The sequence below is a fragment of the Polyodon spathula genome, chromosome 17, assembly GCF_017654505.1.
Source record: "Polyodon spathula isolate WHYD16114869_AA chromosome 17, ASM1765450v1, whole genome shotgun sequence".
Taxonomy (NCBI): Eukaryota; Metazoa; Chordata; class Actinopteri; order Acipenseriformes; family Polyodontidae; genus Polyodon; species Polyodon spathula.
In genome coordinates, this window is record NC_054550.1 from 6,766,290 (window position 1) to 6,789,693 (window position 23,404).

Sequence of the window (23,404 nt, forward strand, 5' to 3'; positions counted from 1 at the left end):
CAAGCACTGTGGCCAGTGGCCTGTTACTTTAGTTTTGATCTATCCCTTCAGCATCTTTATTGAAAATTACACCCACTATGCAATAAACTGTGCCAAGAGTAGTTTTATAGCAATTGCTGAGTGAATTAGTAGACTAGATCCATTTTTGTGGATAATACAAAAAAGTAATATGTATAAGTGTTGTGATTGCTTAGAAAGACATGCATAGCATATCTCTGCATAGCTGTATCTCTGCATCATAGTTATAGTGTTGATGTTGCCCAGTGTGTATTCAGTTTATGGTAACAGGGTGAGTAAATATAAGATCTGTTCTAGTAATATCATTAATCACCAATGTAAGGGAAAACAGGAAAAAAAAACAACCCTAAAACTTCTTCAGAATTATTTTTTTAATAAGAGTGTGCTTGACATATATACTTTTTTTTTTTTTTTAAAGCACTATGAGGCAAACTGTCCCCAGTCCATTTTCCCTACATAACATACTATACATGCCCAAAGGTCAATGCAATGTTCCTTGTGTGTGCACAGCCTAGATCGACAACTGTGAGACCTGGATCCACATATCCAATACATTTGATAAGACAAGCTAATACGCAATAAACACGCTTTTTTTTTATGAATAGGGTACTAAATGTTAAAACACAGATAATTGCTATTTGTAATAATAAAATAAAACATAATGAGAATGTAAGGGTCAGTGTCAATTCTACAAGAAAGGAAGAAGGATATCTTGTTTCTGTCAAGTACTGCAATGGAATGTTTTCAAACACTTAGCTAGATCAATGAATACACCATCCACTAAACAGCTGTAAGCCAGGTTAGATGCCAATGTGTTATTCAATTTGACTAAAAACATCTCAGACAAATGAGGATGGATAGAGAGTCAATATGCTCACTTAGAAAAGAACCTGCATATTTCTTGGTTAATCAATATTTTCCAATACCTTAGGCTGTCATAGTAACAAAGGACCTGGATAATAATTGAGTTAAAGGAAAGACCTATGGTTGAATGAAATGTTATAAAGGACTGATACAGTTTAAGTAATAGTGGGGATGTTATTCAGCCAGCCTTAATCTATATATTTACAATGATGCGTACTTACAGTATGTGGGGAAAAACATCTTGAAATAAATTAGTTGGAGGTCTAAAGTTATGTCTTATAGGGGCCTTGGATGATCAACAGAATTATTATATGCTATACATCGTTGGTTTGGCCTTCCAGTTTACACCACAGAACTGTCTCTCTGCATATTTCAGATATATACTCCCTGTTTACACATTAACATTTCACCCACCTCCAGTGTCAGGAATTCAAAAGGCAGTGGATCATGATCAGGATTTGTTGACTCTCTGCTTAGGTTCTTGTTCTGTCCTGCAGGTCCCCAGGATTTGCATTGCAGATAAGAATCCATACGATCTTTATCCTTTAATTCCAAATGTATGGATGCTACCGTTCCCTCCATTGAATTAGATGCATGGATAGATGATTGATACAATCCAGGGTGATCTTCCGGCTGTGTAATGCTCCCGGTGAGGTACAGGCTGATAATATTAACCCCCTGGAGAAAAATACCATTCAGAGAGTTGGATTTGGCTTCAAGTTACCATTATAGAAAAAAATGAGGAAAGTATATAACAAGTTATAAATTATGATGTAAATATTTGAGATCTGGGAATCGTGTAAATTTACTCTCCACACAAACATGTACCTAATGTGATTAATAGCATTCAGTGCATTGGTAAAAAGTGCAATTTCATATGACCATTATTTGTTTATTTTGTATTCCAGAATGCACTTGATTCGTGTGGATTCTGTTCATCGATGGATGGCAGACTTGCGGTACATGACAGAAGTGGAGTGCATGTGTATCCTTCAATCAAAAGCAGAGTTGATGAAGATGCTCAAAGCGAACACATCATTAAACCAGAGCACACTGTACAGGACAACGTTCTAGGAATTCCTTCTCCAAGGAATTCTCCTGCAGAAATACAAAAAGTAAGTGGTTCTTATTCAGGTAAAACCCTATTACACCGGATATCATTGTAATATAGTTGTGACACAGTGGGAAATATTTATGGACCTCTGCCATCACCATTGTTAGATTGTAAATCCAGCTAAGGATGTAATTGTTATTTTTAATCAATTTGAATTATTGCTGTACAATTAACGTTGCATTGACGATGTGACATTTATGATGACCTGTACCTTCGCTGCAAAGTTTCTACAAATCTTCCCAGCTCATTATTACCGAGTTCCTTTGCAATTGCTTGATCCGATGATCAGCACTGAACTTGTGAACCATAAAATTGATACAATGACTCATAGTTTATCCATCATTCTCCAGAAATGCATATTATAATATCAGTAAACCATGAAAAAAGAAAAAGAAATGTGGCCTTCCTTCTTGATCAGCATTTCCCATGGGTGTATCTCCTTTATGACTAGTGTTGCATACATAGAATAGCCTTAAAACAAAGGTTTCATGGAAGATATGTCTTTCTGGATATCATTAAAAAATGTCATGCTGTTTTGGGAAATAGGATTTGTGTGTCCTGTTTTTTTTTTTTTTTTTACAGTTGTCTTTCTGTTGTATGCTGATTTGGACTACTGAATTTCCATGTTTGTTTTAAATGAAATTCCTTTTAAATAACTTTACCTTTCATTAATGGAAGTGTAGGAAATATAAACAATCGAATGTGTAATATTAACTAAAGGGTTTTGTTAAGCAAAGGGCCATTTCATCCACTACATTCGCTTCATCTGTAATTAATGATTCACATAACTAGTCACATTAGAAAGTTGCAATAGAATGTAAAATAATACAGTCTGAGTGCATTATGGTATAAATCTCTTCAACCAGAGCTGAATTTGTAATAGCTCATAGATTTGCCTATTTAAAATCAGCTTTTAATAGAGCGACATCCTTGGAAAGGCCAGTTGTTCAATTTTCAGCTTCATAGATCCTTATTTCATTCCTTTTTTCTTGACGAACATTGTAATGTGAAGAATTAAAATATATATATTTTTTTTTAATAGAAGGAAAATTAACAATAACTTCTCATTAGTTAACTTAACAGAACATAAAATAATAATACAGGCTTTAAACTGGTAATAGACTTGTGTCACAAGACCTTACTAAAACAAACCTGTTGTAGTTATATTAGAGATTAGCATAAAGGATATTATGTGTATACTACGATGTCAAGATACCAGCACGGTAATATTATATGTGCTATTTCAGTATCAGATCTTGCATGTAATAAAAATGTGCTTATTGTATATCCTGCAGATTATGTTGGATGGCTTTGAAATTTAGGAATCTGATTGCTTCAGAAAATTGTTAATTGAATTAGTCTGCCTATAAATTAAAGACATATTTGCCTATCTTTTTCTTTTATTCTTTTCAAGATCATTGCAGGGGTGAAGTTTTGTTTTTGATGCATTGGTTAAATTTGACCTTGTTTTGTTTTTTTCTCATTAGTATGAAAAGGCAGTGCTGGAGAAATGCATGGAGCTGACAATCATAACTGAGAGGTATTTTTTTTTTCTTCTTCTACAAGACTTGTTTATGTATTGCTTGGCAAAACTGTGCTTATTGAGTTGAAGTAGACGTCTCTGCTCTCCTCAGTGAAATAGCTTAGGTCACAAAAATATATAAAAAAATACTAAAGTGTATTGCCAATACAGTAGTAGTAGTATATCATCAGTATACAGATTGTATTTGTATAGTACATTTCGTGCAGGAGTTCAAAACACTATGGATATAGAACTGAGGACATCCTTCTCTAGATGTAAGAACAATGATAATGCTTTAACAATTGCCACCAATGAAACAATTGCGTAAATTTGCACCTGTTTAGCTCTTCCATTAGCTACAGTACATGTGTCTTTAAAGAAACACGTTATAGCAAATACAGATTTTGTTTTTAAAACATGGCACCTGGAACTACACGGTTTGGTTGCCTTGCCTTCCAGTTAAATCTGTTACTGATTTACTTGGTCATTTCACCTCCACATGTCCTCCAGGTCAAAGCGTGTCAGTCAATAGGGGGAGTAGCTAATAATTAAAGATTTATTTGTCTTCATGATTTACCAGATTTTGAAAATGAAAATGTGTGTTTGCTAAAACCTGCATTTCTTTCAAAATTGCACATTTGAGAAAAAAATATGAATGGATTTATTTTGTTAGCTGCAATCAATTTAAAGAGTTGATCACAGCATTTTTTATTTATTCAGCCTTAAAACAGATTTAATTTAAACTGATACACTCCAATAGACCTGATGGATCGTACATATACACTTGAAATTCTTTTACCTGTTCAAAGCAAAAGCAGAAGTCATTCTATTGTAAGTACATGTGTGAATGCAGGATGCTGCTCTTCGTTTGCTGAAAGAACAATGGAAAACAAAAATTAGCATACGCAAATCAAATATCCATATATCAAATGTATAGACATTTTTTTAATTATTGCATTGGAATTCTTAACTGGACATGCGACAATTTTGGGCTTCCTATTAAGTTAATTATTCACTATGGTAAATACTGTGATTTTAACATGTTAATTTAAAGCTGTATTTATTTTTTCTAAAGGTGCGTACACACAGAAGATGAATATTTTTTGATGTCTATGAAAGACTCGATCCATGAAATACTGACATCCGTTTGGCGAGTCCTTCAGCCACATGATTGACATGGCTTTAGCCAATGAGATACAGTTAGTAAATTACAGGGTAGTTTGTCTTCTTTTTCAAATCTGAATGTCCCAGAATATTTACAAGGGAACTTACAAAGGGGGAAACAGTTTCAATTTTATGGAAACTCCTTGAGCAAAATGTAGCAGTGCCCTTTACTTTGACCACTGCTCCAAACAATTAGGGGATATTCAGATGTGTGCACAGTATGAAGCATGTCTCTTCAACACAGTCATTTCCAGTATGCTTGGGCAATGCCAGGTAAGTATTCCGTGGTGATCACATGCCATATGGAGGGTAGACATTTTGGGACCCACATTCCCAGCATAGACTGTACCATCACTCGACCCCTTGTGTGATACTCATTAGTATTGAAATCTCTACAGGGCCGTTGATGTTCCTTCTATACAAGTTTTAAGTATTTATAATAGGTTACTCTTTTTGCATGTGAATCAGTGAAAGCCATTTCAAATTAAACCAGTAACCTAATGAAATTAAACGATGGTACAGAATAGAATGCAATACAATGCTACTGACTTTCCACCTGGTACTGAGAGCAGTCTCAGATTTCAGTTGAAGATAGTGTTAGTGCAGAGCTCTGGAAATGCAGTTGATGTGATAGAACTACTGATGCCAATTGATGAGGCACTGTGGTCCTTTTCTGTGCGTATATTAAAACTAATTACTCTGGGCATGAAACGTTCTCTTAATTTTTAAAAGCACTTTAAAAAGACTTGAATGGGTTGTCAAGTGTTGAGTAGTTAGTCACTAACTTATCTCCTATCATTTCCTGGTGTCTGTCTGCAGCTTGTGTAGATTTAGAAGAGGATACATGAACACATTCTTGAACACGTGTCTCGAACAGAGAAAGTCTTGAATTTGAAACTTATAAACTAGTGTATCTTTGTCTTCATGTACCGTTTTAAGGTGTTTATTTCTAAAAAAAAAAAAAAAGCATTACAGAACTAAACAAATGTGCCATGAAAAGTGTGCTGGAAGAAAATATACCAACATGTAATCTTGTAGTAGTAATAGTAGTTGTAGTATTTTCTATCACAGGTCTTGGTCAGACACATAGAATTGTCTGATAACATGTATACCATTGGAACAGCCATCAGCAGCCTGTTCAACCTAACCTAAGAAGGAGTCCATTTCATAGCAAAGGTAAGATGTGGTCGTATCCACAAGCTTTATAGCACCCCCTTCTGTCCTTCTCTTCTGAGGACGTATGAGAACATGTCCAGCATATTGTAGTTCTGTAAAATACAGGTAATTGGATAGTTTATGCTCCACTTTAAGATGTTTATATCCATATACTCTTGTTGACAGCTTTGCTTTTAGCTTTTGATGTGCAGCTGTGAAAGACCTTTTCAACATCAGAACATGCATCAGATAAGGGATGTAATTGATTTGTCTTTGTGGACGTCATTGTGTTGAAACCTGTTGTACGCAGTTATGCTTTTCAGCGTACAAAAGGCATATATACTGTTATAGTGATGTGCAATATTGAGGGAGGATCAAAATTGTGTTTTTGAACAGTACATTTTGTGTTCATGCTCTAGAATTGTACTTAAGGTGTATTACATTGTTCAATATTTGCATCCTGTTAGTCTTTCAGCAAGTTACTATAACTCAGTTAAAGGATCTGAAGTATTGCTGTAAAATTATATATGTCACCCATAACTTTAAAAACTGGATAGTAAGATGATGTGATGTTTCTGAAGGGTTATTGATTTATGTGAAACAGGTGGAGTCAACAAAGTCAGCCTTGTTAGAATTTGGTTGCTTTAAACTGATACAGTGAGTGTTTTAATGTTCTAAAGCTAAGGGCAGCAATGATGAGATGCATGCTTTATTGAGAACTTGATTGGTGAGACGAGTTGTGAAGTTTGCTGCACATGTTAAAGAATCACAAACCTTGTGGAACACTGTTCAACTCCATCATGCAAAAACAAAGAACCATTGCATTTATATTGTCAAATTGAAAGCGATTGATTCAGATGAAAAGGGAATTTAATTAGCTGAGACCTTGTATGGATTGATACCTCACTGTCTGTAAGTTAGGGCTGAATGAAATTAACCATTCTGATATTTCTCAATGATATTTCTTTCTTTTTTTTTGACATTTATCTTCCTCCAGTTAAAAGGCATATATTTTCTTTTGGGACCAATGGGTCAATGTGGCTTTGAATTCTTAGAGCTGTATGTGAATATCTACTGATTTCTTTTTTACTTTTCCAATTGGAAAGGGCACTAAAATGTACCTAAAATTAAATTGAACCTACCAATCAATATTGCAGCACTAAACTATAGATGTTTTTTGTTTGTTATTTATATCTGGGCTGAGGGATGGTACTGTACATGGAATATAGTTCTTGGGTAGGTTTCTGTACCACTTCTGTTGAACTACACATGACAATATTATATAATTTAAGGAAAATGTCATTGTCAAGAATAATTAATGTGGTGTTCATCACAGGAAAGAAATGCCAATCACTGGTAAAGGTGCACCCCCTCCCTTGGAAATGTGTTATGGTAAAAGTCACGAGAGCTTTGTGACATACACTTACATTGGTAAGTGAAATGATTGAACTTAAACACCAGTACTTTTGATTTTAAATTAAAATTGAAATCCAATTTAGTTTTAATGCGGTACTGTAAAAATAAGCAGAGTGAGTGGTCTAAACACAGTAGGTATTAAAGTCACCTGTTTTGGCAGAGGTGTTCCAACACCTTGCAAGCTTGTTTCTTGCTATTTTACTAGATTAGAAAAATAAATCCTCTTAAGAGGTGTACTAGGTATAATCTAAAGTCACAGTATATTAACTGTACTAGATAATAACAGTAAAAAAAAGTAATTTAGAACAATGAATGTCATTCTATCATTGGCTACTGTAGGTGTGCTGTACAGTTGACCTTTTACTTTCCAAAAACCAGCAGGCCTCATTTGGATGCTTAGTAACAGGCAAGTGTGTCTGATTTTCGATTTTAAAATAGCCAAGTATTACTAGAACTTCCTCTTCCCTAACAATCCAGGAAGGGGTGGTTGACAATTGTTGTTTACAAACCATAATTCTGTTAACGTTCATTCTTCACTTGAATTTCGCATTTGACAAAATAGTTTGCCATGGTTTTAATTCCCTGTATGCGTGGTGATGTGGTGTATATGTTGAGCCAAATTTCTGAATTGCTTTCAAGGTCAGGCATTGTGTGGGCAGAAAATAAACAACTCCAAAAACAGCCTCTGCCCATTAGCCATCCCATTCTTACACTCGACAATCTCTCTCCCTGTGGGCTGTGTCATCTAAATGATATACCGTATTAAGATAATGATGGCAGTTACTGTATGTTAGGGGTAATTCTACCAAGGGAAATTTCATCTGTGGATCCTTTTTGCCTCTATATAATGCAGTCTGTTTAACAGATTGGTTAAAAATAGGATGCCTTAATTAGGAACTGTATTTCAACTACACTTTTTGCAGGAATAGCTCTTCACAGTTTACAGACTGATAAATAGAAAGAAAAGGACTATACATCGGGGTTCTTTGAAAAGTTACTGCAAAGGACATCACAGAAGCTATATTCAGCTACATTTCTACAGAAGTACATATTTATTAGTTAAGTAAATGTTAATTAAATAAGCTGCATGTTTTTTGTTGCTGGTTAACATGAATACTTTTGCCCAAAATACAACCCTAACATAAATCAGTATGTTCATGTTAAATGGTGATAGATTTAATTCATATGATACCATTCATATTGAATACAAATTGCAGAATTTTACATTTTGAAGGATTTTTCATTGGGGTGGCTTCTACAGGTTCAGCCATTTTAGGTAAAAATAAAACAAATCAAGCTTTCTTTCAATCTTAAAAGCATCCTTCTCATCCCGCCTTGGTTTTACAAAATGTTCCGTTCTGAGTCATACTGCACAAGACGACAAAGTGACGTGATTTGAACCACTTGCATCAATAGAAATCTGCAATCTCCTCATTACAGTATAGTGCAGTTACAGTGAAAACTATTCTACTAGAAAACGCCCATCATACCACTTCTGGGTGGGTCTCTTTGTCTGTAGAAGACTAATATAACACACAGCCTGATGCTCACAGTACTGTGTGTGGTGCTCACCAAGCTCGTCATTTTTATTTTTATTTTATTTACTTGCTCTTAAAGTACATCCATCCACAATCTCCACACTTTTTTTGTTGTATGGACTTTCTTTATTCCACTGCAGGAAGGGCAATTCCAACATGGGTACAAAATATTTTCTTTAAATATAGTGAGTTGCGAACATGCAGTATCCTGGCATGTGTCCCATTCACCTTAACATGTGTAGAAACATGTTTATTAAACATGTATAACTGGTCTTGTATTTCATCCTGGTCTATAATGTGTATTGTACTGGTCTCCTGAAAACAGAGATAAGTATATAACGCTTGTAAAAATGTTTGTTAATGGTGTCACAAGTGTAAATCAATATCTCCATTTTTGTTAGGAACCCCCACCAAACCAATTATTACTTACCTGATTTAAAGCTGTAATATAACATTACTATGGTCCATCATCACCTGTCCTAGTAATAAGGCACTTTCTGGCAGCACAATTTAATATGTTTATTTATATATTTATTTGAAAATAACCTTTCCCTAAATATACTGGCGATTGTAACTGATGACGTCATGGTGTTCATGTTGATGAATACATTAGTTGCCCCTTGGTTATTATGGAGTTATACAGATGTATTGTTTTTAACCTGTATTTTGAAATGATATATACCTAACACCAAATGCTGGGGAATACACAGACATTTCTGCCTTGGTTAATAAGCTACAATTTGGGAGGCTTCTCTGTGGGGCATTGTTAATATTTAAACAAGTGTGATGTAAACAGATGTGTGCATTACACTTGCAACAACTGTGAAAACCATATTCTTTACCTGTTTATAGTTCTGAAGGTTGCATACTAAGTATTCAGACTTTTTATTTAGCGTATATAAATTGGTCTGTATTGTTTTGAGCTCTGTCTCTTTGGTAGAGATATATTAGATTTTGCCATAATAGTTACATAAATGTTGTAGGCACTCTGTCAACCATTATGTACAACAAAGAGGCTTGCAAGCTGATGAGAGAATCACCCCCCAAAAAAGGAGAAACCTTTGGGATCTTTTCGTACCTTCTCAGAATTGTTAAACTGTCATGTCTTTAAATAAATAACATGGGAAAGTATCAGCAGTGTAACAAAACAGGATTACTGTAGAGCAGTTCAATAACATATTGTACATGTGTCATGAAGCTCAAGCAATAACAAAGGGGGTTATAACAAGTAGAGACAGCAGTCATTTTGTTTCTATGTGAACATTTTTTTTTGGGGGGGGGGGGGGGGGGGGATGTGGGAAAATGTGTCTCACCAACATTCAAAAAGAAAATGTGTGATTTTATCATTTCTTTTAATTGTATTATTATTATTATTTTCTGCAGGTGTAGACCAAACATTAGTTCCTTTCTAACTGAATATAGACTTCAAGCACACAATTCATTGTTTTTTGTTCTCATACAAATGTAAATCTATTACAGTAAATGCCTAAAATGAGCCATTGTTCAATCTGCTTCACTTAAACAAACAGCTGTTAGGTATCATAAATAAATTGTGAATAAATGAATAATCACATAAACTAATGCATTGTGTCTAACACATGGAAATACTGTAGTGCCATGAAAGACAAATGAAAGCCACTGGGAACTACAATAAAGTAGATGTATAGACAGCAATTCAGGAATGACAGGCTGCAATAGTAGCTCGTACTGTGGGGGCATAATAAAATCAATATGTTAATATGAAAGATGAGGCATAACATCATGCTTTAACTGATTTGTGTCATCAGAGTTTTCTCATTACAAATGTAATGAAAGGTACAAGAAAGACAGTTTTCCGAAAAATACTTTGCCTTTTAATATAGAATATAGTTGACAGTTAAATTCAAACAACACTGACCTCTGTAATTTGCATTCTCCAGACCAACCGATGTGATTCTTCAGTGTCACTGCAATGCATTGTATCTCGTAATGCACTTTATACTGGATTTTCTTTACAGGAAATATTACACATATAAAAATATGCCGCAAAAAGCAAGCTCAGCATTGGAACTCTCATTATACTGGCATTCCAGACCCCAGGCTGAGGTTCTTAGAACAGTTACTGCAGTGGACATCAGAAAAGCTACATTTAGCTAAATTTATATTGAAGTACATATTATTGGTAATAACCAATTACTATTATTATGTATTTATTTATTTAAGTGAATACTAATTAAATAATATATGTACTGCTAGAATCTCCCTACAAAATTGTTACCTGTCCACACAATGCAGTAGGAGAAAGCAATTCTGTATTTAAAAATAAATAAATAAAACGTTTGTAACACAACTGTTGAAAAACATTTAAAGAAGAACTTGAAAAGGATTAGAATTTTAAACTAAGATTAATCACATACTATATATATATATATATATATATATATATATATATATATATATATATATATTAATATATATACAGATCGATGTCATATAAGTAATTACTCCAAAAATATATATATTTAAAATGTACATCTAGAAAATGTGAATTTAAATGAAAAGAATAACACATATTACAGACATTTATTGTGTTGTTTTTGGCTCCCCCCACCCTCCCCCTTTGTGGCAGGAGAGGAATAATACAGTATTTGCTTTATTGGTTTACAAAAGGTTTCTTTGTGGTATTCACCACCTATCTTCATTTATATTTACTGGACTTTAACACAGGAGTCTTAACCTACTGCTCATTTATTCATGTACAAATGTAGGAGCTTGAAATTAAAGGTTTAAGTTTAAATGCACCTAAGCCATTTGAAACTTGAGGTCTTTGAATAAAAAAATTTCACATCCAAACAGAGCACATTTTTATATTGAAAAACATAAGAATATTTATTTATTTATTTACAAACCTGCTATCCAACTAAAAACTAATTTCTCCCCACGGTGTTGGCCAGTAAATTGTGAACCAGTGTGTCTGTTTTTCTTCTTGACCCTAGATAGCCTGAAAGTACTTTTATATTATGTTAGAATATTACTGTGCTGTACAACAGAGACCTCATGTGGAGAAGTGGGATATTGCACAGTATTTCTCTACAAGGAACTTTTAGAGTAGAAATAAGGAGTTCATTAAGACTGCTGATTTGTATTGTTTATTGGTTCAGGGTTGTATTCGTTCTTGCATCTACATTAATATAACTTATATATTTAAAACTTACACATTTAGTATATAATTGCCCATGTTTTCCACCAAAACTAATCAGAACTACTTGCACCTGCATCAATTGTTCCAATTTAGAAAGGCTATTTTTTAAAACTGATACCGACAACCTTTTTGTTGACAAACCAAACCGCATTAACTGTACGGTAGTTCTTTCAAACCAATCCAAAGCATACACATGCACCATGTTATTGTATTGGAGGAGGGGTTTGCACTACATTGGCCAGTGGCAGGAAATGTATCTGTTATAAACTTCACTGTATCCAGTATCTGTTATAAACTTCACTGTACCAAAACACCATTAAACATTTCCCCCATAGGCAGGACAATGTACTGCAAGCTAAAGGTTCTGGAGAGTGAGGCAGCCTATTCATACTGATCAAACCTTTTCAATGTCAATTTACACAATAGCGGAGTCTAATGAACAAACAGTTAGCAATCAGTGGGACCAGAGAGGTATGGAAAGTGCAACATTTTTACTTTATCAGCAAGGGCATGGTCTGATGAAACAGTTGCTATGATAGCATCACATCTCTGCAGCAAGTGACTTCATCCAAGTGTGTGGGACTTGTCAAACTAGCAAACAAACATCATATAATTTCTATTTATTTATTTATTTTAAACCATCTACAGGTATAAACCAGTGTTATTTTTGTTCTGGCAACCCAATTGCTTAAATGTAATTTGACATTTCCTAGCGAGTTGGTGGTATGATGCCAAGTAAATAACCTGCACTTTTTGACATTTTTAAATGATTTTCAATCATAATTCATATAAAAGCAGGGCAAGCATCCAGATTGCCTTTCGCTGAGAAGCTAATTATAAAAACACTTCAAACAGCAATTTCTCTGGAGCTATAAAACAGCTTTTATTAGATTACACTGCTGTCTTTCTTAAATATATTACGAGACAATTAAAGATACTGGCCTAAAGCCAATATAATGACAGAAAGCACTTAGTTGCAACCACAATTTAAGCAACATTTCTCTTTTTTTTTTTTAAAACAAGCTAAGTCTCTCTTTAATAGTTAAATAACAGCTGCTAGTTAAATATGTCTTTAGGTGGTGCAAGGTGGTGTTAATTGTTTACAAAAGAGAGAACAAATGTATTCAAGTCGTAGACCGGTTTAAAAATTAAAGTACTGTAATGTTTAATCTGTACAGTACAAATGGGTTAAGAAATCATTATAAAAGGAACACTACTGTACAAGCAAGCTGCTATAAAAACTCAGCCAAAAAATAATACCGTACATATTTTGATTCAGTTAACAACAGAGTCAGTTATTCTTATTGTGGAAAGAAGTGTTATTGCACTGAAGTTTATTATATATTCTATTTATAAAAGTATAATACAAGTATATAAAATGTCCTGTAGTTATGTATGGTGTGTCAGCTTTCCAAGTCACAGACATGCATATGAAATCGTTATGAAGAAATTGCAAATACTTTTTCAGTTGCCCAGTAGGGGGAGTAATCTTCAGATCTATGAACTTGAACTAGAGAAGCTTGTATTCACATGTTGGTTGGTCATATGCAGTAACACACTTTACAACAGGCTTTTCCTTACAACTGTGACCCGGTTTATATTTATTATGGACTTTGAGGAAGAGATTTATGATGGTATAATCATATTGGCTCACAGGGTCACATAGTGGAAGGAAGGTTTCAGGTGTTGAAGAACAGTGTGTCCCGACGGCTAAAATCACTTTTCTAAAATGTAAACTAACTGGAATGTCAATGGTGTATGCGTTCTTATTATTTTGAGTTCACAGATGACTGAGCTATGTACGAATGTAGTGAACAGACACCACAACGTTCTACTTCATGAAAGGAGTTCTGTGAGTACCACTATGTTCAACATGATTGTAGCATAGACGCTATTAATTGGGACGTCAGTTATAGAAAAAATTTTGAAAAATAAATGTCACTTTTAGTTTGAGTTTGGGTCTCACATAGTCCTTCGCAGACAAAATAACAATTAGATCAGTCTTGCTTCCCTGTACTCTATCATCCATGTGAAAATAATTGAAGCTTAATAGAAGTATTGTGATGTTGCCTTGGGATTATGTGTCAGGCACAGGAAATGCATGTTCTCCGGAATGCCTTCCAGCCATGAGATGCAGTTTGCATGGATTAGCCTCTTCGGTCTGATGCACTGTAAAGCTGAAGCCATACTCGTCACAAAAATAAATAAATAAATAAATAAATAAAACAATTGGACTGACCATGAGGGCAGAGTTACATTTTTCAGAACGTATTTATCATTACAGAAAACCAAAAAAGTAACACAGCGCTATGTAAACATTTGTCTTTCAAGCACCAAACAAGCAAAAACACTGTTATTCTTTATATTCTTCAATCCAGGTCGTAACAGATTCATATTTTCTTTTCTTCAACCAAACCAAGAAACCTCAATTTTCTTGTTTGAATTGAGAAATTACATTCACGACTCCTTAGTAATTTTTTTATACAGCATATTTGGAAATAGGGCAATCTTTATGTATTTCTGTAGTACCTCTTTACGTACTTCAAATGTCCTCTTTATGAATCACTGCAGAAAATACAAATGCATTGTAATTGATACAGCATGTTTAGAATGTCTCCACCTGTGCATGTGTTGTCTTGTAGGTGGATGGCATCCTGTGTTTAGTAGCTATCCCCATAAACAAAACCAATCCTGAAGAGATGCATGCTGAGGCAGCTGCTGTGGTGGCCCAGAGTACATCCCCGCTAAACACCTTCACCCAGCATCTGGGCAGTTTCCTGGAGAACATGGCAGACATTGTGACTGCACTTATCAGTGAGTGCTAGGATAAAAATCTTCTTTCGAAGAATACTTTTGCATGCATTTTAATCAGTTGTGCTGTATTTCCAATGCTTAGGTTATTTCTCTATTGCTCAGAAGTCTTGGAAAAAAATGTATTTTGTTTTTCTAAGCTCCATTCATCTCAAGATTTTTCTAATTAACAATATTAATATCTTAACATATTTATAAAATAAAAGCCCTTAATGGTGTTGAAAATGGTTTTGATACTGAAGATGGTGGTGCAATATATTACAAAAAACATATTTTTAAATTACTGTCTAGATTTTTGAACTCTAACAGAGCTTGGATATTTCACTTATAGTTGACTGTTGCCAAAGGTAAAACTATAAACTTTGGAACAATGTAATGAAACCTGATATCAACTGTGCCAACATGCTTCTTCTGGAGAAGTCTTCCTGCTGGTCTTTGCAGCTCTAGCCAACATCACCTTCTTTGACACCATGGCGTGTGAAATTCTACTGCAGCTGAGCGCTGTTAGAATATTATTTGAAGCGTGACGACATCGAAAGAGAGTGGACACACCCTACCCAAAAGATCAGGTCGGAAAATGCTCCTTCATTTCTGTGTTGTTCACACTAATGTTTATTTGTGTTTGTGACACTGCTGGCAGAACCAGAACCTTAACAGTGGTAAATAGAATACCAGTTATCTTGCTGTGACACTGGCTTTTTTTTTTTAAATTACATTTTACCCGAGGATTAAAGTCCGTTGAGACAAATATGTTTCACCACTCCACTAGTTAATTTTTTTTTATTTCATTTTTTTAAAGTAAATAAATCATATGAATGCCATAACTGAATCGTAGACTTAAGTGCAGACCTTACTTTGAGTTTATCACAAATACAGTTAATATCCTCTAAGAGAAAACACTTTATAAATGATTGTAGGAGTTGCTGTTTAACAGAAAACATGATCTCACAAATGTGTGGGGTATTTCTGCTGGGTGTTTGAGCACCTGTTTCCCTGCCAACAATATTTTTAAATACTAATTGAATACTTCAGAGCTCCCAGGACTTTCCCTTTGCACCAGAAGAAAAGGGATTAAAGTCGAGATATTTTATTTTACTGATAAAAAGAAGAAAACAAAACAAAACAGTTTTTATTCTTTTTAGTTATAAAGCAACCCAGTTATTCTGCTGCTGGAAACATTCCTCCTATTTTGTAGGATATTTTTTTTCATAAAAATCTATTTTGCTGGTCGCTGGTTAATTTAGTTCAAGGAATATTAAATACCTCAGCGAGCAGTCTTTTTTTCCAAATCAGGTCATTTTGGTAAAGCTATATTTAGGTTCATAAAAGATTCAGGACTTACAATGCAACCAGAAAAGTCAAACTTGTTGAAGCAGGGGAATCAATTTTTCTCCATGCAAGAGTCAAAGAAGGCCACCTAACTGAAATTCAATAAAGTTTCTTACATTGATGTCACTTAGCAATTGATTAAACATACCCCCAAAGTTACTCTAACTGTAACAGAAGTAACTTAAGCCTTGTACAGAGATGGCCAAAAGTTTTGCATGCTTCAAACACTTTGAATTACATACCGCTTTGTAGTTTTCCATATACTTAACGAAAAACACAAAAATTGAAAAATGTGACATTTTGAAATCTAAGATGCAATACTGTACTGCTATTATGGTGATATCATTTTGATGTGCATTTATGTATTTAAATCTATATTTGTATTGTGCATTTCAGAACTATTTCTCAATAACCATTACAGTGTGTGTGTGTGTGTGTGTGTGTGTGTGTGTGTGTGTGTGTGTGTGTGTGTTTGTGTGTGTGTGTGATTACCTGCTACTGTACTTCCATTGCTGTATTAAGCAATGTGGTGTCATCCATGTTGGTGAATTCCAATACTGCAGCTGTACATTAATACAATTTAGATACAATAGGTAGACTGTAACTATTTGTATTATATAAGTAAAGTCTACGCAATCATTGAAACATGCAATACAGTAGAAGTTCCTTAAGCCTCTCTGTAAAGTGAAATTATGCTTTAACCTATGACTTGTGTGTGTGTGTGTGTGTATGTATATATATATATATATATATATATATATATATATATATATATATATATATATAAATTAACTTCCATTGACTTTCATAGAGTATTGGAGTCATAAATATTGGTACCCTTGGCCTTAACTCAGTCAGTTTTTAAAGCACTTGGTGAGACGATCTGAGTACTCACGTGTGTGAGAGTTCTCATAGTAACGGGACATTTGTATCACATAGTGTGCGAATTCTTTGGGAAACCCATTTTGGTAAAACCACATGTCCCATAATTTGAAACTTTTATTGCGGAACTGAGCGGCAGAGAGTCTCTCTCTCTCTCTCTCTCTCTCTCTCTCTCTCTCTCTCTCTCCCTATATATATATATATATATATATATATATATATATATATATATATAATATATATATATATATATATACACTGTACACTGTAACACCTGGCTTGTGTGTAATAGACATCTACAATGATATTGCATGTATAGTCCTGAAGGTGGAGACAAAGAGCCACACATGTTCTGTATCAGAGAAAGGCCTGTACAGAACATGCACACAGTTATGGACTGAACTAATGAATATTAATATATTTAAAAATACAATTCTCAAGGCGAAGTTAGTTGATGTAATTAACGTTGCTGGGACATAGAAGTCTCATACAGTGTAATTGTAATTAAGAATAGCTGAGGATAACCATGTCGTTATGGAAAACTTAGCACATGTCTTTTTGTAGAAAAATATTTAAAGAGGGATTGTACTTTTTTTTCCTACCACCTGTTTTTTCTTTTTTTTTTTGGATGGTTACAAGTCTGAGAGAGAATAAAATATTCATGTTGGAATGAAACACACCACAAAAGATAACAAGAAAAAGTTGTTCATAATTTAAGAGTATCTTGGCTTACAATCTCTTATACATATTCTCAATTTAAATTATTTATTTTATATGTTAAAAAAAATAAAAATAAAAATAAAACACTTTATAAAAAGTAATGTTAACAGACAATGAATTCTTTCCTATCAGCCAAGGTATGCGTGCTTAACATGTCAAACAGTTACAGTACAACATTATACAATGTTAGTAGTTAAATATCCCACAGTTGTGTAGGTAAGGATTAATGGACACACTGTACCACAAAAATGTTATCAATCTAATAGCATTTTTTTATTTTAAATTTTATTTTTTTAGGTATTGAGTGTTTGTTGGAGATGTTTTTTGAGAAGCCATCTACTTCAAATCCAGCAGAGGTTGCTGCTTGCGAGCGAGTCCAGCAGAAAGCTGCAGTTACACTGGCTCGGCTGAGCAGAGAACCAGTTGTAGTCCACACTGCCACAAAACTCAACCGTGAGGCTATGTACAGCAACATGATATCAGGGGTTTAAAACAGTTTTTCATTGACAAGGGTCAATAGTACTGTCCCATCAGTTTGGAACTTAAAGAACAAAGAATGACATTCCAGTTAGGAGATACCGTGTTTGTGCTTTTCAGAGATGCATGGTCCTCCTTAACAGGAGTTAAGGTAGTGAAGACATTTGGAATTTAATAGTGAGGATTAGAAAAAAAGGGGGACAGAAACATTAAGTATTATTACGTGGTGCATCATCACAATTGTTTTAACTTTCTGTCCTTAATCCTGAATGAATATGTTAATTTCCTAAAGGGCAGCCTGTGTGACACTTGCTGTACATGGGTTTCACAGGTTTCTGGTCTTGTTCTGAAGGATTTCTTTACCACTGGCTCCGCTTTAATGCTGTGTGTGGTATGATGTTCTGCTAAAATATTTTTTAACTGCAGAGCTGCCACTTGAGAATCAGACTGAATTAAGAAGCATCTCATTTATACTGTATGAAAATCACAGTATATAATTGTAATTTTTCATTTTTGTTTTGCTTTACATACTGCATACATTATTACATTATACATAGGTCCCCATTTATTTTAGCAGTTTTCAGTGATGAATAATAAATATAAGAGGAATATTTCTTGCATGGTAGCATTAAGCATGAAGTTTCGTGCGACTTGTATTTGGTTTTAGGTATTCCTCGACTGATAGAGCTCTGTCGATCACCAACTGAGCGAAACAGCAGTGATTCTGTTTTAGTTGCCTGTTTGGTAAGTGTTTGCACAACCGAAACCATGAAGCTTGAATACCAGATAAAATATTAACTTCAGGACAAAGTACTGTGTTCCAGAGTGGAATGTGCATCAGTCACAAATACTGTGCACCAATCCATGGAGCAATAGATCTGCTTTACAGCAAGTTGGAAGAAACGTTGTGTGTGGCTATAGACATATAGTGTATATACATAAAGCCACCCCACATTTTTATCTTTCTTTTTCTTCTACACACAATTATTTAACTGCACGCTATGCCATGATTAAATTATTCATTTGGAATAATTCATTAATTCACATTAAAGTTGCACTTTCACACCCCTGAGCTCCGAACAGACTTCTTCTCCTTAATAACAATACAAAGTGCCCTGAGGATAGTCGACTGTATTTTTTGTTTTATTTAGTTTTTTGTGCACACTTTTTAAATTTAATTTACCTTGCCTCAGGCATTGACAGGAGCTGAGATTTGTCAAGTTCCCATCAGGTTGTTAACATTAATGCAATACAGTAACCTTACGGAAATTTGACAGTGAGCTGTCAAAATATTGTTGTTGAACTATCAGTTGCAAATACTGTTGTTGATTTTGTTGTCCTTGGGTCTCTTCAGTATGTGCTCTCCTTGAGCTGCTGTATCCCAACTACAGTATGTAATCAAATCAAACTGCAACAAAAAACATCTTTTAATGAGATTTCTCCCTTATCTGAGAGGTGAGTATGACATTTTTGATTACTGCTATAAGGAATTGCTTCACAAGTCCACTATCTTCTGGTGTAGGAATCTGTGTGGTCTTGAAATCCAATGGGGTTTGACACACATGTTGCGCCTATAGGTATCAAAATGTAATACACAATCTATAAAAAGGACTGTACACAACACTTATCCTAATTCAGAGATAGCACTTTGCACTTTCAATAATAGCACTAAGAAGATGTAGTATTGTTTTAGACCCTTACGTTCTAAAGCTAACACTGAATAAAATTTATGTTCATGTCTTGCAGGCATCCCTAAGGAGGCTAACAGCTGGGTGTCCAGAAAGCATCGACAATTCTGACTTTCAACAATTAATTAAACCAAGACTTGTGGATTCCTTCTTACTGAGCGCTAACATGGAAGAAAGCTTTGTATAGTGGCAGCTGTAAAATAACAATATATGCATAAAGTGTTCAATTAAAATCAAAAAATATTAAGATATTATCGATATAATAAGGATATAAACCATCCCCTTTAGCAGCAAAGTATGGATCATAGTTGTGGTTTTTATAGACTAAAACTTGAAGAAAAGTGAATTTTCTAACATATTGTATGTTCCTAAATTTTACATACACAATCAAGAGGTAAGCTTAAGTATCATGGTTGGTTTGCGTACCTAATATACAGTATGTTTTAGTAATTCAACATAAAAGTGGGACAATACAAGTAGAAAGTCTAGAAACTTCTGTATTTCCGAATCTTACAAAAGCAGTCTAGTTATTGGGTGTCTTATTGCAGTGTGTCATCAGATCATGTTTGAGTTCAGTTCAGCACCCTCTCTTTAATTCACTGATAGAGTACTGAACATGCACACAAACTTTACAAATTAAAACCTTACATAAGTCCAAATAAAACTTTTTTTTCCCCTTCTCGTTTTTGTCCCTACCCGTCTTATGTCCATATTGATTAAGTTTCAATGATGCATTCCGTCCTGTACATCATGCTACTGTGGAATTCTAATCTTATTATAATTCTCTCAGTGCTACAGAATCTGATGTTGCAGGACGCACAACAAAGGATGCAGAAGATCATGTGTACTGTCTTCCAGCCACACTTTTAACTTTACACTTTAACCTCTGTTGTTTAAGTAGCAGTACCCTTGTTACAGTATTGTGGGTTTAGTTTTTTCCCTCTGACATTCCACCCTACTATACTTGTTATATGCTTAATGAGAACCTAAGGCAAACTATATTGGAAAGCTTTTTCTTTCTTTCTTTCTTTCTTTTTCTTTCTTTCTTTCTTTCTTTCTTTCTTTCTTTCTTTCTTTCTTTCTTTCACTTTACCAGTTACCCTTTCCTCTCTCTAAAGGATTGTATGCAGATGTTCTGCTAGTTCCTCGCTGTTTGTTTGAGAAGTGATTTTGTAAGAGCTTTTCGAGACCATTCTTACACTGTACATCAGCTGCTATTGCAGGGTGGAAAAATGTAGTATACTGTAAAAGGAATGCGATTTTCAAACATTTGAGTTGTTTTTCAGTTATTTCTTTTATCTGAGCTTCTGAGGTGGTTGTGTTTGCACACGTGTTAAAACATGCTAAAGCATGTTAAAAAACAGAATATACTGTATGTGTAAGCTTGGTATCCATGGGGAGGAAATAAGTATTCATTCTTTGTATATGTCATATTTCACTACCGTGAATGCATTAAGGGAAAAATGTCAACATACTGTAGATCCAGTTTGAGCAGACCATCAAACATCATTCTATGAAAATATTGGATTAAACGTCTATGGATTTCCGAGTAGTTTATTTTTGGTTGCCTTTTTGAGGTTTAAGTTAATGTATTTTACAGTAAACAAGAAGAGATTATTTTGGGTTGCCATCAATGTAGGTAACTAAAACAGTGCTGCTATAATGCATTTTGTTTCTTAAACTTTTTGTTTCTTTAAAAAATGGGTGTTATGCTCATAAAGATATGTGTGCAATAAACTAATGACACAATTTCCTTTCCCAAAAGTCATGCATGTGGTTATGCTAATATTTTACTTACAAAGTGACTGTAACATGTATGATGAAAACATTTATTTAAGCAGGATAGTAGTCTAATGTTTAATTAAGAATCCCTGTAAAGGGAGATTATATATTTTTGTAAATCTGGCATTGGTACTGATTCTACAAAACCAGAAACACTTCTTTAACAATGGGCTCCATTGCACATATACGGTTTCTACTTTACAACCACTGCTCACTGTACACAACCATTTTACTCTGTTACAAATACTACATCCGAGATGTCACCAGAGATCCAGGGTTTTTGTTCACATGTCTTTCAGTGTTTCAATTATAAAGTATAAGGCAATTCACTTAGAAATTGTAAAACCTCCAAATATCTGTTCAAGATGCGGTCATAATCATTATTTGTTGTATTATAATTGGATTGATCGTTATATATGTACAGTAAAAAGCCAACTAAATTAACAAGGAATACTAGGAGGATAACGCTTAATGCTACCTTTTTCAACAGCATATGAGGAGAATACATTATCAGTTATAACTTGCAAAGACTATTTGTAATTTCTTGTTTGCCATATTTATTGCAGCCATAAACAAGTTGTCACATAAGGGATACCTGACTAGCAATTTAGTAGATAATGTATTTCATTGTAAGTATATATTAATAAAGCACTAGCAAGCATTTTTCAAGTTACCCAATATCTAAAGTCTTGTGAAAAAGCTCTTTCTTCATTTTCCCTGCATTACTCAAAAGTATTACCTGCTGTACATCTTTAAGGGCCAGCATCAGTGCTGGAAAAGTACTGTAAAACAAAATGTAATTGTACAGTACTGTTAGACTTCAACCTGCAATGTCCCATATAGTTAAAGACCATAACAAAGCTAAAATGGTGCTATAATTCTGATTTAATTCTAGCTTGTAGCTAAGGATGGTATTTGTGACTGTACAGTACATGCATATTTCTTCACAAGGATTTAAAACATACACCATAATACACTAGCACCACACTTTCACCTGTATTTTTTCATACAATTCTGGTATAAAGTGAAACTCCCAAACTTTTTACAATGCAAACTGGTCTACACCACTAATTTGAGTTGCACTGTTGTAATGTTTAGCTCCATATCTAGGGGGAAAAAAAAAAAAAAAAAAGATATACCTTGTAATTCCATTTAGGTTCATTTTTAGTTCAGAGCTGCAATGTTGGAGTTTTATTCTGAACACTGGAACAAATCTTTTCGTAGTGGCATGTCCAGAGGTCCAAGAAGGCTTTGAACTTTCAGGTCACAGAAGTCACAGGGCTAGCTGCTCCAGTATATGTTTGACATCCATGCACAAGCTGCTAAGTGACCACATTTATTTTGTAATTTCATTAATTGAAGCTCAGAGGGGTCACATTAGATTGTTCTTTTTTAAGAAGGGCTTTCTTTTTCCTTACTGCATTACAAAATGATTAATGCACTTATTAATATGGTAATCACTAGTTTCAGACAATTGAAATTTGTCAGTTTCCGAACACAAGCAAGAGACTTTAAATTCCGTTTTAGATAACTGGGCTAAATAATCAGGTTTCTGCTCATATAAATGTGTGGAGGGGTGGGGTGGGGGGCACAGATCTATAAGATTCCACAAAATATGCAAAGCATACGCACCATACATAATAGCTGAAAACAGGTCTTTTGATGTTAAGTCCTTTTCTTGTGCATATCTTTATCCAAGTAGCCCGTGGATGTTTTAACCTTCTCCAAAACTCTCTCCAATGC

The 23,404-nt window shown here is 34.3% G+C and overlaps 1 pseudogene; it reads left to right on the plus strand.

The window, feature by feature from the left end:
• Positions 1–1,791: 1,791 nt before the first annotated feature.
• On the plus strand, positions 1,792–20,733 carry LOC121330101 (annotated as a pseudogene).
• Positions 20,734–23,404: the final 2,671 nt, after the last annotated feature.